The 15,110-nt window shown below is 42.4% G+C and overlaps 1 pseudogene; it reads left to right on the top strand.

Annotated features, from left to right (window-relative positions):
- Window positions 1–1,180: 1,180 nt before the first annotated feature.
- LOC123426976 overlaps window positions 1,181–15,110 on the top strand; it is a 35,329-nt pseudogene continuing 21,399 nt past the window's right edge.

Genomic DNA, 15,110 nt, shown 5'->3' with positions numbered 1-15,110 from the left:
ATGTCAGAGAGTAGGATTCTTTTTACTCCTATTCCCTGCTCTAGTGAGGTATTACGACTTAGGAATTTAAATTCTATACCTCTTCTCATTCAATTTGTTTAGGATCACACGAGTAGTTTGCAATCTATATAATGCCGATGTGATTGAGTTGTGTACTTGGTGCCTCATGTTTCTGAGGAGTAGAGCTCCAACGGGTTTTGGACACGTCGTCATCATTCAGCTTCCTTAGTATCTCAGGATGCAGACATCGAAACACTTCAGTATTTTGCTTAGTGGCAAATAGTGTCCTAACTTTTCCCAGTACCGGTGGGGATAGCTCGGATAATCTACGGGGTCCAGTATCATTGTTGCTCTAAAGGTGTGAGGTAGATGAATTTGCGGAACTTCTCAGATATGGGTTGACAGTCACGGGAAAGGTCATGTAGCTGATTACATTGAGTAGGTTCTTGGACCCGCAACCTGATATCATAACCAAGAAAGATTTTTGAAATTCTTAGTTGGGAATTCAAGTAGTTAGTTAGGAAATTATTTCATCAGATGTTTGTAGGGATATACATTTGTTCTGAGCAATTATTAGCTAAAAACTTGTCAATTGCAAGTGACTTTCGAATCTAATGATGTCATCACTAATCTGTGGAAGTGTTCTTACTAATTTTAGTTCGAATGCAAATTGCTAAGACTATGTGTTGCAATATTTCAAGCCTTTGATTCAGCTTACCAGCTTCATATTTTCATATATGATCTAATATCCATGTCCATCTCCAGGATGGCTCCAGCAACTTGCGAGAATCCGGGTCGTGATGGGGAGTAGTCAGACCCTCAAACACCCTTCCTCCTTCGCAAGTGGCGTGGCAAGCTATGATGGCCGCGGCCAATGCAAACACTCAGATGGTGCTTTAGATGATGCAAGAAAGGAATCAAGGCCAACATGGGAATTTCAAGAACCAGTCATAGTTAGCTTCTCTAAATCAGTTCCTTGCAAATTAGCCCAAGTCCTTCACATGTTGTAGTGAGCCTTTTGATGCGGACGATTGGCTCCATGACATGAACAAGCATCTCGAGTGGAGCAATGTCAGGCCTGAGGACTATGTAAGATTTGCCACTTTCCAGCTGAAAAGCCAGACAACAAAGTGGTGGCAGAAGCTCAAGGATTCCAGTGGTGGCTATTGGATCAGTTGGGATGTCTTTCGCCGTGACTTCAGAGCTCATCATATTCCTTCAAGCTTTGCCGAGGGTATGCGTGAGAAGTTCAGGAATATCAAGCAAAGGAAGCTCGCCTATCTATCTGTATAACATCGACTTCCAGAACCTTCCCTGCTATGCGGAGTTGGATGTTCCTGATGACAAGAGCAAGATTTATCAGTTCAGAGGTGGTCTCAAGGAAGATCTTCAGCTTGCTCTTGACCTGCATGAGCCCCCTGAGTTTGATGAGTTATGTAACTTGGCTCTTAAGGCTGAGTGAGATCTACTCAGGGTCGAGAATTCAAGGAAGCGGTTCAGAGACTCACATCCGTCTTCATCCTCGTCTGAGATTGTTCCTAAGCAGCAGAAGTGTTGGGTTCCTTCCCCCCCTCCACCTCTTCCTCCTCAGCAGCTCAAGCAAAACGGTGGTCGTGGATCTTCCCACCCACCCAACCCAGTATTCTAGCAGAAGCCTCAAGTGCCTAAGTCAGGAGCTCCTCCAGCTCACTTCCGCCCCCTCTTAGAGGTTACTTGTCACAAGTGTGGTCAAAAGGGTCACTACTCCAACAAGTGTACCAACCAACGGTGTCTTCCTCCTCCTCCCCCAATCAAGCCTGAAGGCAATCCAATGGTGAAGCATAGTCCCAAGACATCAAGAGTGAACATGGTTAACTCAGCTCAAGCAGAAGAGTCTCCATAAGTGATCATGGGTAATCTTTTGGTTAATTCTTTTCCTGAAAGAGTTTTGTTCGATTCAGGTGCATCGCACTGTTTCATGTCTAGACCATTTTCCCTTAAGCATGATTTCAATTCCGAAATGTTGGGCAGACCACTGGGTGTGGTTTCTATGGGTTTGGTAATGAAGACTACATTAGTGATTCTAGATGTGTCTATCAAGTTGGGCAATCATTCCTTCCTGGCTTCTCCTTATGTGCTCGACAATTCCGATATTGATCTAATTCTTGGCATGGATTTTCTTGTGATGAACAAGGCGTACATTGATTGTGTAGACAAAGAAGTCAAATTGACTCATCCTTCTCAAGATGTGATCAGTTTTGCGGCTCGCTATGACACGATTCGTTTATTTTCTCTCAATGAGAAGGGTGAAATCTCAGCCATATCTCAAGTTCATGTCGTTTGTGAGTATGAATATGTCTTTCCAGAAGAATTGCCAGGAATTCCTCCTCACTGACTAGTAGACTCTGTGATTGAACTCGAGCCTAGAACTGAACTGATTTCCAAGTGTCTTTATAAACTTAGCCTAGAAGAGCTGAAGGAGTTGAAGAAGCAACTAGATGGACAAGAACATTTGGGTTTGATCAGACCAAGTTCTTCACCTTGGGGTTGTGGTGTTCTTTTTGTCAAGAAGAAAGATGACGCGAACCGGATTTGCATCGATTACCGTCCATTGAACAAGAAGACAAATTGGAAAAGTATCCACTTCCCAACATCAACAAGTTGTGTGAGCAATTGAAAGGGGCCAATGTTTTCTCAAAGCTCGACCTTCGGATGGGCTATCATCAAATCTGTATTCGTGGAAAAGATATTCCCAAGACTGCATTCACGACAAGCTTTGGATCTTATGAGTACACGGTGATGTCCTTTGATCTTGCAAATGCTCCTCCAACTTTATCTCACATGATAAACTATGTCTTCTCTCCATTCAAGAATGATTTCGTCTTGGTGTATCTTTATGATACTCCAGTCTTCTCAAAGACTGAGGAAGAACATGCGGAACATCTCCGACTTGTGCTTGACGAGCTAAAAGAGCATCGGTTCTACGCAAAGTTCTCTAAATGTGAATTTTGGCTCAATCAAGTGGTGTACCTTGGGCATATCATCTTTTCAGAGGGCATCAAGGTGGAACCTCAAAAGGTTCAAGCCATTGTAAGTGGGAGACTCCTCAGAATGTCAAGCAGCTTCGAAGCTTTCTCGGGCTTGCAAGCTATTGCAAAATATTCATGCAGAAGTTCTCCAAGATTGCTAAGCATGTGTCAAACCTTCTTCAGAAGAGCATAAAATATGTTTGGACTCCCGAGTGTGATTTGACTTTCAATACACTCAAGGAGAAGCTCACCTCAGCTCCAGTTCTAACTCCTCCCGGTGATTCCAAGCCATTCCAAGTTTTCTGTGATGCATCTTTGTAAGGTCTTGGTGGTGTTATTATACAAGACAAAAAGTGGTAGCTTATACCTCTCGTTAGTTGAAGCCAAGTGAGAAGAACTACCCCACTCACGATCTTGAGTTGGCGACAATTATCCATGCTTTGGTTACTTGGAGACACCTCTTGTTTGGAAGACAAGTTGAAGTCTACACCGACCACAAGTGTTTGAAATATATATTCACTCAACAGAATCTTAACCTTCAAGTAGTTTCTCAAGGATTTCTTTCCAACCTTCAAATGTCTCCAACCTTGGAATACCAAGTCCACCAAGCTCAACTTCTTTATACTATGGTTAGGAAAGTGAAGATAGGCTTGGCAAAGAGCATTCCAAGTATAAGTGCTTCCGTGTTGTTGACAAAGACAATTTGTTCTTCGAGGATCGTCTTGTGGTTCCAAAAGGAGAGCTTAGAAAAGTTATCATGGACGAAGCCCACAATTCTCTCCTCTCGATACATCCAGACAGTTCTGAGATGTGTCAGGATCTCAAGCAAACCTTCTGGTGGACTTGCATGAAACGTGAGATTGCTCAGTTTGTGAACGAGTGTGATTTGTGTCGGAGAGTGAAGGTGGAACAACAACGTCCAACAAGTCTTCTTCATCCTTTGCCTATATCCGAGTGGAAATTCGATCATATTTAGTTGTATTTTTTCACTGGGTTTCCTAAGTCCAAGAGAGGCAACGATGCCATATTTGTGGTCATCGACAACCTGACTCAAGTTGCCCACTTCCTTCTGGGCAAAGAATCTATTTTGGCAGCTCAGCTGGCAAAGCTGTACACTTCAAGGATAGTTTCTTTGCACATGGTTCCTAAGCTTATATCTTGAGACCGAGGAAGCATCTTCACTTCCAAGTTCTGGGATTCCTTCCAAACTGCAATGGACACTAAGGTTCGTTTTAGTACAACCTTCCATCCTCACACAAGTGGTCACATGGAGAGAGTGAATCAAATTCCCGAAGACATGCTTAGAGCATGTGTTATGTCTTTCGGCATGAAGTGGGAAGTGTGCGTCCCGTTTGCTGAATTCTCCTACAACAATAGTTTCCAAGAAATTTCAGGCAAGGCCCCATTTGAGATTATGGTAGGAAGTGCTGGATCCCGCTGAATTGGTGTGAAACCGGTGAGCGTCAAATCCTTCCGAATGACATGATCACTAAAGTAGAAGAAATGTGTCGTGTCATTCATGAATATCTCAAAGCTGCTCAGTCTCGTCAGAAGAGTTACTATGATAGCAGGCAACGGGACTTGGTATTCCACATCGATGAATTTGTCTATCTTCGGGTATCTCCCATGAAGGGGACTCGGCGATTTGGCATCAAAGGGAAGCATGCATGATGTTTTGTGGGTCCTTTAAAGATTGTTGCCAAAAGGTGCAACCTTGCCTATCAACTCGAGATCCCTTCAAATTTCACCAATGTGCATGTTGTCTTTCATGTATCTCAGCTCCGGAAGTGTTTCAAGACTCCTGAGAGCACCGTTGATTTCCAAGACAGTGATCTTAAAGAAGACCTTTCTTATCATGAGCATCGAGCTGCTATTCTTGAAGAGGACGAGCGCAAGACTTACGACAAGTCTATCAAAGTCCTCATAGTTAATTGGTCACACCATTTCGATAAAGAAGCCACATGGGAATGCAAGGACCTTCTCCGCTCCGAATATCCCGAGTTCTTTCAATCCTAGATCTCGGGGCAAGATCCTCTTGTAGTGCGGGAGAGCTGTAATAACCCAAGTGCAATCCCTGAATTAATTGCATGTTTAACCTTGTATGTCATGTCAACCTTGCTTTCTCTTATTAAGATTTGGTGTTTCATGACTTTCACTTGCATCATAGCATCATATCATCCTGGCATTCATTTCTCCTTGTTGCTCATGTTGTGGTGGAGTGGAGTTGATGTTGTGATGATGTGCTTGCAACAAGTAGTTTGTTCATGAGTGAAACACCTCCCTACAAACTCTTTGGAAATACCCCCCTCTCTCTTTTATTCAGTTATGCACTGTGGTAATTTTCTACCTTGCCATCACCTTCTTTAAAAATGTTGCTATGATTGTAAATGTTATGAATGGAATTAAAAAAACTAAGGTTGTCCTTGTGAACGTGTGTGTGCCAATTTGTAAAAACCCCAAACGCCTTGCTATCTTAAATTAAGTGCATTATTTTTCTTATTTATAAAAAATGCCCAATGTGATTATAAAATAGGGCATGATTTTGGGAGCCCAAATATATTTTTTACTTCATACTTAAATCCTCTCTTTTTCTCTAGTACTTTTTCTTGCTCAAAATGTTTTATTTTAAATAAAAGATGAGAGGTTTTCTGTTGAGTAACTGGCAGTGCAGCCGAGTAGCAGAAGCGATAGTGCAGCCCAATAGCAGCAGTAGCAATGCAACCCAGTAGCAGCAGTGCCAGGGGTCCATCTCGCGCGCAGCCTGCATCCAGCCTCTCCTGCGCATGTACCTTTCCAGCGTGGACAGGGTGAGTGGCCCACATGCCGGCGACCGAAGCCATCTCTTTCATCTTCTTCGCCCCCGCCTCTCTCATGGTAAAAACACCACACCGGCATTGCCGAGTCACCGTGGCAGCCAGCGAGGAGCCTAGCTCCCCTATTTAACCCCCTCGGTGTTCGGGCCTCCTAGGGTTCCATCTTCCCCTCTCTGCCGCCACCAGGTGAGCTAGCCCCTGTAGATCCACCCGCTTCGCCCTGTCTAGAGAGTGCCAGCGAGCTCGTCATCGCCAGCAATACCTCCGGCGACCCCAAGAAGGAGTAGAGCATCCAGGAGATGCACCCATTCATGCTGCTTCCACGACGTCCTCTGCTTCTTCGAGGGGCGTCAAGGCCAGAAGCAATTGTTGTTCTTCTTCCTCGACAGGAGCTCGTCTCCGTCCAACAATTCACCGTAGCGCGTCGTCCTGGTTTCCTGGATCCTGATCTCCTACACCCAGCCCCTCCTCGTGAGAATCTGTGCGTCCCAAGTAGCTTTTCCCCCTCGATTACGCTCTCTGTTGGTCGTCGTCTTCAAGCCTGAGCGCGCCGCCATCGAACCTCGTCTCCAGCGAGTGTTTCGTCCCTACCATTCGAGAGTAGAATCACGTAGGGTTTTCCCTTTGGCACGTGGTTCCATTTTCACCGTCATCTAGTAGTTTGCCCCGCCGTGGCCAGCTAGTCAAGCTCGTCGTCGCCACCTCTATTTCATGTCGCCGGCGTCGATCCCTTGAGCGTTATGTGCCAGGAGTGCGTGCGTTTATGCAAAAGGATGTTGCGGTAGTTGTGTGCCTTTCGCGGCGCTTTTGGGTCACCAGTGTAGCGTCGTCGTGGCTTTGTGCCCTCTGTCGTCGCTGCCGGTGGTTGTGCAGTGTGTGCGTGTGTGTGTCCCTGTTTCGTGGGCCCAGCCCAGCGTAGGATGGAGTCAAAAGAGTCGAGCCACCCCACTGGTCAAGCCAGACATACTAGCCCAGCTGGCAAGCTGCGCCACTGAAAAGCAGGGGGTCTCTGGTTCTATCCCTCAAGACCTCTTCTTATTTCTTTGTGTGTTTTATTTGTGAGTGAATGATTGCGGCCCCTTGGACCCAGCTGTCATCGTCTCACGGGCCCTGGTGAGACCGCTAGTGGGATCCCGTGTGATTTATTGTTTTAGTTTATTTTTTACTTTCCTGGTGAGACCGCTAGCGGGACCCGTGTGATTTGTGTGTTTTATTTGTGAGTGGATGATAGTGGCCCCTTGGACCCAGCTGTCATCGTCTCACGGGCCCTGGTGAGACCGCTAGTGGGACCCGTGTGATTTATTGTTTTTGTTTGTTTTTTACTTCCGTGGTGAGACCGCTAGTGGGACCCCTGTGATTTATTGTTTTAGTTTATTTTTTTACTTCCCTGATGCTAATATGCCATAAATGGTAGGTTTCCAATTCAGTAAATGTCCAATTTGGGCATATGTCCAATCTGGCATATACTAGGTTATACCTAGTTGATGTAGTTTTGATTCTGGATTTTGGCTTGTTTTTATATTGTAACCTAGGCTTATGATATACTATGAATTTGGGGTAGAAAAATCTAAGGAATTCATGTGTAGAATTAGTTTTGTCTTTTGAGAAAGTTTATGTGCACCCCTTGTGATTTATTGTTTTAGTTTATTTTTTACTTCCCTGAATGCTAATATGCCATAAATGGTAGGTTTCCAATTCAGGAAATGTCCAATCTGGGCATATGCCAAATCTGGCATATACTAGGTTATACCTAGTTGATGTAGTTTTGATTCTGGATTTTGGCTTGTTTTTATATTGTAACATAGGCTTATGATATATGAATTTGGGGTAGAAAAATCCAAGGAATTCATGTGAAGAATTAGTTTTGTCTTTTGAGAAAGTTAATGTGCATGATATTTTCACAATGATGGCATTTTGTTAATTTTGTATAAAGCAATCCTTGCAACCGTTCTTAAACTTGTCAACATGAAAGTTGTAACGTGTTTAGTGTACTAGGCCGTGTTATTTAGGTTGCCATGAAAAACCTTGTATAGAGGTGGAATTCTTGCTGTCAACATGCTATGTCATTGCTGCCGATTTGGTAGGGTGAAATATGACTAGGTCTGAAATTTGTTATTAAGTAGCCGTGTTTCCATGGGGATTGCTAAGTATCTATAGGTTCTTTGGGCTGGTGCAATGGAGTGAATGATAGAGCATATTGCCCTTTCTTAAATTGTGCCAATACTTTGCAAAATAGGTTTTGCATCGTAGCTATTCTTCGTGTCAAATATGCCATGCTGATGTAAACTGCTGTAAATTTCACCTTGTGAATTTTGGTAAGTCTGAGAATTTGCTAACTTCACCATGCCATGTTTTTTTGAAGGAAATCTGTAAGGGAAACCCCCCACAACGAGTTTTTTTTGAAATAATAAGAACCCAAATTGAACTTGGGTGGATGGGTTGTACATCCACTCCACTAGCCAAGTGAGTTAGGCTCACTTCCTTTCACCATGCCATGTTGAGAGGATGCTATCAATGAATCTGAGTATTTGCTGATTGCTAGAAGGTGTTAATTGTAGTACTTATTGCCCTATATCACCATGTTATATTTCATGCCCTAAAAGTCCCTCTAGCATAGTGTTTCATTGGTGTCAATATGCCATCATGTTAACTTTGCTTGTGAAAAACTGGTATTTTCACCAAGTCATAACCTGTTATGTTTTATGCCATCTTGTGAGCCAGATTCCCATTGATCCATGCTACTATCCATGTTGCTGTTTAAATGAGTTGTTGTGCATCATGTTTACTTCATCTCCATGCCTTTGTTGAGCATGATAGCTTGCTGTAGGTGTTAGTTTTAGTATGTGCAATGTGACATGTTGCTGTTTTTGGACAAATTTCTTGTAGAATTGTTTTGTGCCTTGTGGGAGTTGAATCCATTTGTTTTGCATGATCTTTAGGTCCATTTCACCTAGAATTTCGTGCCCAATCTAGTGGCATACTTGGGATGCCAAGGAATTGCCCATAGCATCTCTCAAATTCTGTTTTATCATTGTTTCCATTCGTACCTTGTCGAGGGAATCCCGAGAAGTCCGCAACTCGGTTTGCGACGTTCTTTATATGCATTTGTATTGTTTTCTCGTGATGCATTCATTTTTGTCATGTTCATGAATGTACAAAAAATTAGTCTTGAGGTTGTGATAATGAATAAATAATTGCATGGGAAAGATGATTAGTGCTGCATTGCCATGCTTCATTCACATCATATTCATGCATCATATTGTTTGAGCATTGTGTCTTGGCTGTGTGTTTATTGGATGTTGTATTTCCTTTTGGGTAGCGTCGGGTGCTGAGTACTAGTACGAGGATCCTATTGAGAACGTTCCTGGATAGCAAGAGTTCTATTCCCTAGAAGAAGTGCCATGTAAGATGATCGTTGACCTTTATATCGTTTCTAATTTTTGTTATGCTTAGCCGTCTCATTTCTTTTGTTAAATATCGTTGCCTACTACCTGAATATCAAGCCTCCCAAAAATGCCATGATAAGCCTCTAACCCCTCCACATCCTAGCAAACATTGTTTGGCTAAGTTAGCGCTTGCTCAGCTCTTCTTATAGCATTATTTGTTGCAGGTGCAGGGTGATCCATGTGTTGACATGGATATTTGGGATATTATCTTATTATTTCTATTTAATTTAATGCACATATATAATTGGTAAAAGGTGGAAGGCTTGGCCTTTTTCTCGGTATTTTGTTCAGCTTTTGCTGCCCTAGTTTCCGGTTACCGATGATATGTTCCATATTGAGCACTCCTAACACGCGTGGGGTTGATATGGGGACCCCCTTGATAAATCATTTTGGTTTAACTTGTCTCGCAAGACCCAACATTGGTACTCCATTTGCTAAAAAACTTAATAAAAATGCATAGGGAATAGCTACCCCGTGGATAATTAATCAACCCCCGGGCCAGTGCTCCTCATGAGTGTAGGTCCAAATAGATCACTATGCGAGGCCTACCCGGGGAAACTGAGGAGATGTCTATCAGGCCCTATACACTAGCTCATCCGGTCATGTCATGAGAATGAGATACACGGCTCTTACCCGGTTCGTCGACATGTCGGACGGTCTTGCTGGATTTGTTTTATCCTTCTCGAAATATCTTGTGCACTGGGATATCGAGGATACCTCGGGCTATCTCGAGGTTAAGGTTTTCTCTCCAGGTCAGCTTTTCATAGTTTGTGATGGACTAGTTGGAGCACCCCTTCAGGTTTAAATCTTTTGGAATGCTATGCCCGCGTTTATGTGGCAACTTTGAAATTTGTTTAACATCAAGTTATAGCAAATTTGAAGTAAATTTAACTAAAATTAATTATCTCTGTGGGTAACCATGATCGTCTCTTTTGGAGGGAGTTCAAAAGGAGAACACGGTGGGGTTATGTTTGACGTAAGTAGTTTTTCAGTATCACTTCTTGATCATAATTAATTTGCGACCGAGTTGCATAGATTCTATTCTTAATCTTGAATCATAAGTTAGCGACCAAATAATGCTTAGTGTTGCTGCAACCTCACCACATAACCATGCCTTACCCAACTAACTTAATTAGTCCCGATATCTTGGTCACGGGATTATTGAGTCCCCGTGGCTCATAGATTACTACAAGACCACAGGTTCATGTACCGTAGATCTTGACGCATATGATGCTCCACAGCTCCAGTGGGAGTATGATGAGGATTGCCGACGCATGTACGTTACCTACCCAGACGAGTAGAAGGGCCTTTGTCGTCTCGTGGGATAGCGAGATAGACTTCATAGCTTTTACCATTTGATTTCATCCATAGTCTAATCCTATCTTTTAGTTGTTTGAATAATTGTTGTATGACTAGTAATTTAACGTGTTGCGAGTGTAAGCCAACTCATATAGTCATCTCCTCTTTAAATGTATCTGGAATGATTTCTAAACTTGCGAAATGCCAAGATGCGTCTCTATCCATATTAAGGTCTCGTCCCTAAATATGGATAGTGTCGCATCTTGGAAATTACACTAGTCTCCCTTGTCATTCTTGGGTTGTGGGATTTTGGGACGTACATTCTCATGGGTGCGGTAAAAGTTTGTCTTCCATAGGCCGAAAAGGACCCATTGTAATGGGAGTGGATCCCTCAAACGTGTCACCATGGTAGGGAAACTCCTTGTGGGAAGTAGCATACCCACAGGAACTATGCTTGGTGAAGTCTCCATGGCCACGTACAACTCACATGGTCGGGGCACCATTTGTAGGGCCATCCCATCCACGACCATCATGTGGGCATTTTGGATGGGGCTTCGCTGGTTCTTGATTGTCAATGAGGTGGCGGGGCTGTGTCGGTATTCATCCTCATTACCCGTGATAGGAAGAAGACATCCGAACACCCTTTGCAAAGCTGCAACTATACTTTCTTCAATCACATCACCAAGCGCCACTCGAGTCCTTGGGAAACCATCTTCCACATTTTGAAGTCGACATCCACTCGAGTTGGAGCTTGGCATGTTAACTCCTAGAAAAGTAGACAATATATATATATAAATATATATATATGTATGTATATATATATATGTATATGTATATATATATATGTATATGTATATATATGTAGATGTATATGTATATGTATATATATATATATATGTGTATATATATATATATATGTAATATATATATGTATATATATATATATATATATATATATATATATGAGGGAATCCCTCCCTCAGCTCACCTTCTTGCTTACCCAAATTCCAGTGAGTCCTTGGCGGCTATGCGGTGGCAGCAAATCATGAGTGGATGAGCAAATGAAAGGGAAGAAGCTGATGGTTTTTGGGTGGAGCTTGGTGGTGTAAAATGAGGAGGCTAGTGCTGATATCCAATCGATGCAAACCAAATGAAACAGGAATTTGTTTGTAGATCCTTGCATTATGTTTGAGCTACAACACTTGCCAATACAACTTCTCAAATTTCTCACCAAACTGAATATGATTGCACACTTTATCAACACTTCCTCTTCTCTTTTTTTTGCTCTTTTTTTCTTTTTTCGAACCTCTCTCTCTCTCTCTCTCTCTTTGCAACACAATAGACCCATCAACAAGAATGAAATAAAAAAATAGCGACAACTTCGGATAGAACTTGGTGCAAACAAAAAGAGGAAAACAAACAACTATATCTAAGCAAAAAAGGCTTGGATTTTTTTGTGGCTTTTAGCTCTGGACTCTAGGACGGGGAAAACCCAAACTAAAAATGTTAGATCTAGCAACAAAGGATAAAGATCTTACGTTGTGTATCTTGCTCTGAATACCACATGATATGGCACTTTCTACGGAGCAGAGGGTGTACAAGGGGAAGTCCGACCTTCACGACATGGGATCGGTAAATGAATGGGGATAACTAGTTGTAAGCACCCAAAAAACAAAAAATAAGAGATTATGACCCGACGAGGAGGATGCTCACTGAAGCCCGCAATTCAAACATTCGGAGATCCACAACCCACAATACTACCCACACAATCACACTCAAGTTGTGGAGCACGAGTTTGGTGCAGTCCGCAAATAAATCACAAACTCCAACCCACACAACATGATCTAGTCGTGGACAAGAATCAGGAGCAATTTCTCAAGGAATCTCGAGAATAAGGATACCAAGAGCTCTCCAGTTTCACGAGGATTCTGTGTCTTTGGTCTTGATAGTAATGTCAAAATTCCTCAAAGAAGGGAAGAGCTAGCCTATTTATATTTGGGACAACCCCCTGGATAGCTATGAAAGCAAACCAGCTTTGGGAACCACCTTAGGTGTGAAACAAAACCAGCTTTGGGTGACTAAATGGCTTCAAGACTTAATGAGGTAGTTTCCAGAAATCTCTAGTAGGAGGTGGTTGACAGTTGTTGACTAAAGATTGTTCACTCGAGTCGAACAATGTTTCCTTTAGCACCAAACTCAAGTTTTGGAAACCTTTCGCAAGTTGGGGTAGTCAAACTCGTCCAAAACATTACTCTGTCAGAAACAGAACAATGTCTCTTGAGTAGACAACTTATTTCCTCATGAACTTCTAACTTTATTTCTTCATCATAGAACATTGTTTTTCTTGGAGTAAAATATTTTTGGCCTTCTTCATATTGCATCCATTTTCAACCAACAATAAAGGAGATGAAAGTGCAGTCATGTGTTCAAGATAATAGTATGGATTTAAGTTAGTGTTCACATGGTAATATATTTCTTTGACACAAATTATTATGGTTTCTCCTTTGATGAGAGGTGGTGTATCAATGCATGTCATGTTCTTATCATCCTCCCCCTCTTGAAAATGAGTCATCCTCTACTCTAAGTGTTCAATAGTTTTCATGTCCTCATATGCCTAAGACGCGGGACTTCTGTTGAGTGGAGTGTACACCCCGTATTTTATTTCTACTTGTATGCCCTACCTTCCCGACTCACCCCACACCGCGTGTGCATCCTTGTGAGAGTCTTAATCTATAATTGCTTCTTGCTACTCTTTCTCCCTATGAATGCAATGATACGTAGGTCTTTTGCTATCACGAAAAAAAAGATCGATTTTGTAAGGGAGCTACGTCATCTTGTATCATTTGGTCGTGTATTTTATGATGTTGTTTTATATATAAAGCGGGACGAAAGCCTATTTCAAAAAAGTATTTACTTAGTGACCGTAAAGCCTTGTACCCTAGTGCTGGACGATGACCCCTGTTGAGGGCCTGTAGCAGCACGGCAGGCCAAGATGACGAGGACAAAAGACACCACCATCTTGTGTAGCGCACACGCCACGTACCCCACTGAACTAGGACTATATCATCACCTCACACCTGGCAAGTTAGCGTGGTGGTGCCTTTGATCAGTCCATCCCATCTCGCCACCTTTCACTACCACAATAGCTTCTGAGGGCTCCGACGCTCCCGTCATCGTGGACAACTGCCAGGGCGTGCCGTTGGTGTACAACAATGGGGCCGTGATGTGTTACATCTCCAACGAATCCATAATTTTTTATTGTTCCATGCTATTATATTATCTGTTTTGGATGTTTTATATGCATTAATATGTTGTTTTATATTATTTATGGGACTAACCTATTAATCTAGAGCCTAGTGCCAGTTTCTGTTTTTCCACGTTTTTGAATATTGAAGGAAAGGAATATTAAAGAGAGTCCAAACGGAACAAAATCTCCGGAAATATTTTTCTTGGACCAGAAGTCACCCAGGAGACTTCAAGTAGGGGGCAATGCACTAGCCGGGAGGCCATAAGCCTGTAGGGTGCGCCCTAGGGGGGGGGGGCCGCGCCCCCTGGCTTGTGGGCCCTTGCAGGTCTCCTAACCCTATTTCTTGGCCTATATATTCCCGAGTATTCCCATATCGCCAAAAAGAGCCACGAAAATACTTTGATGCCACCGGGAGCCTCTGTTCTCCAGAGATCCAATCTGGGAGCCTTTTTCGGTAATCTGCGAGAGAGGGAATTGATCCTCCGATGATGTATGAGTAGTTCACCATAGACCTACGTGTCCATAGCTAGTAGCTAGATGGCTTCTTCTCTCTCTTTGATCTTCAATACCATGTTGTTCATGATCTTCATGGAGATCTATCTGATGTAACACTCTTTTGCAGTGTGTTTGTCGAGATTCAATGAATTCTGAGTTTATGTTCAGATTATCTATGAATATTATTTGAGTCTCTTCTGAATTCTTATATGCATGATATCATATCTTTGCAAGTCTCTTCGAATTATTGGTTTGGTTTGGCCAACTAGATTGGTAATTCTTGCAATGAAAGAAGTGCTTAGTTTTCGGTTCAATCTTGCCGTGTCCTCACCAAGTGACAGTAGGGGTAGCAAGGCATATGTTGTATTGTTGCCATCAAGGGTAAAAAGATGGGGTTTTCATCATATTGATTGAGTTTATCCCTCTACATCATGTCATCTTAATTAAGGCATTACTTTGTTCTTCATGAACTTAATACTCTAGATGCAGGCAGGAGTCGGTCGATGTATGGAGTAATATTAGTAGATGCAGAATCGCTTCGGTCTACTTGAAATGGACGTGATGCCTATATGCATAATCATTGCCTTAGATATCTTCATAATTATTTTCTTTTCTATAAATTGCTCGACAGTAATTTGTTCACCCACCGTAATATTTTCCTTTTTGAGAGAAGCCTCTAGTGAAACCTATGGCCCCCGGGTCTATTTTCCATATTATATTTTCAGATCTATAAACCAAAAATACCCAAAATACTTTCCAGCAATTTATTTACTTTTGCTTCCGCATTATTTTGTATCTATCT

This window comes from Hordeum vulgare, chromosome 2H, assembly GCF_904849725.1.
Source record: "Hordeum vulgare subsp. vulgare chromosome 2H, MorexV3_pseudomolecules_assembly, whole genome shotgun sequence".
NCBI lineage: Eukaryota > Viridiplantae > Streptophyta > Magnoliopsida > Poales > Poaceae > Hordeum > Hordeum vulgare.
Note: the sequence above shows the minus strand (reverse complement) of the source record. Positions and strands in the feature narration are given on the sequence as shown.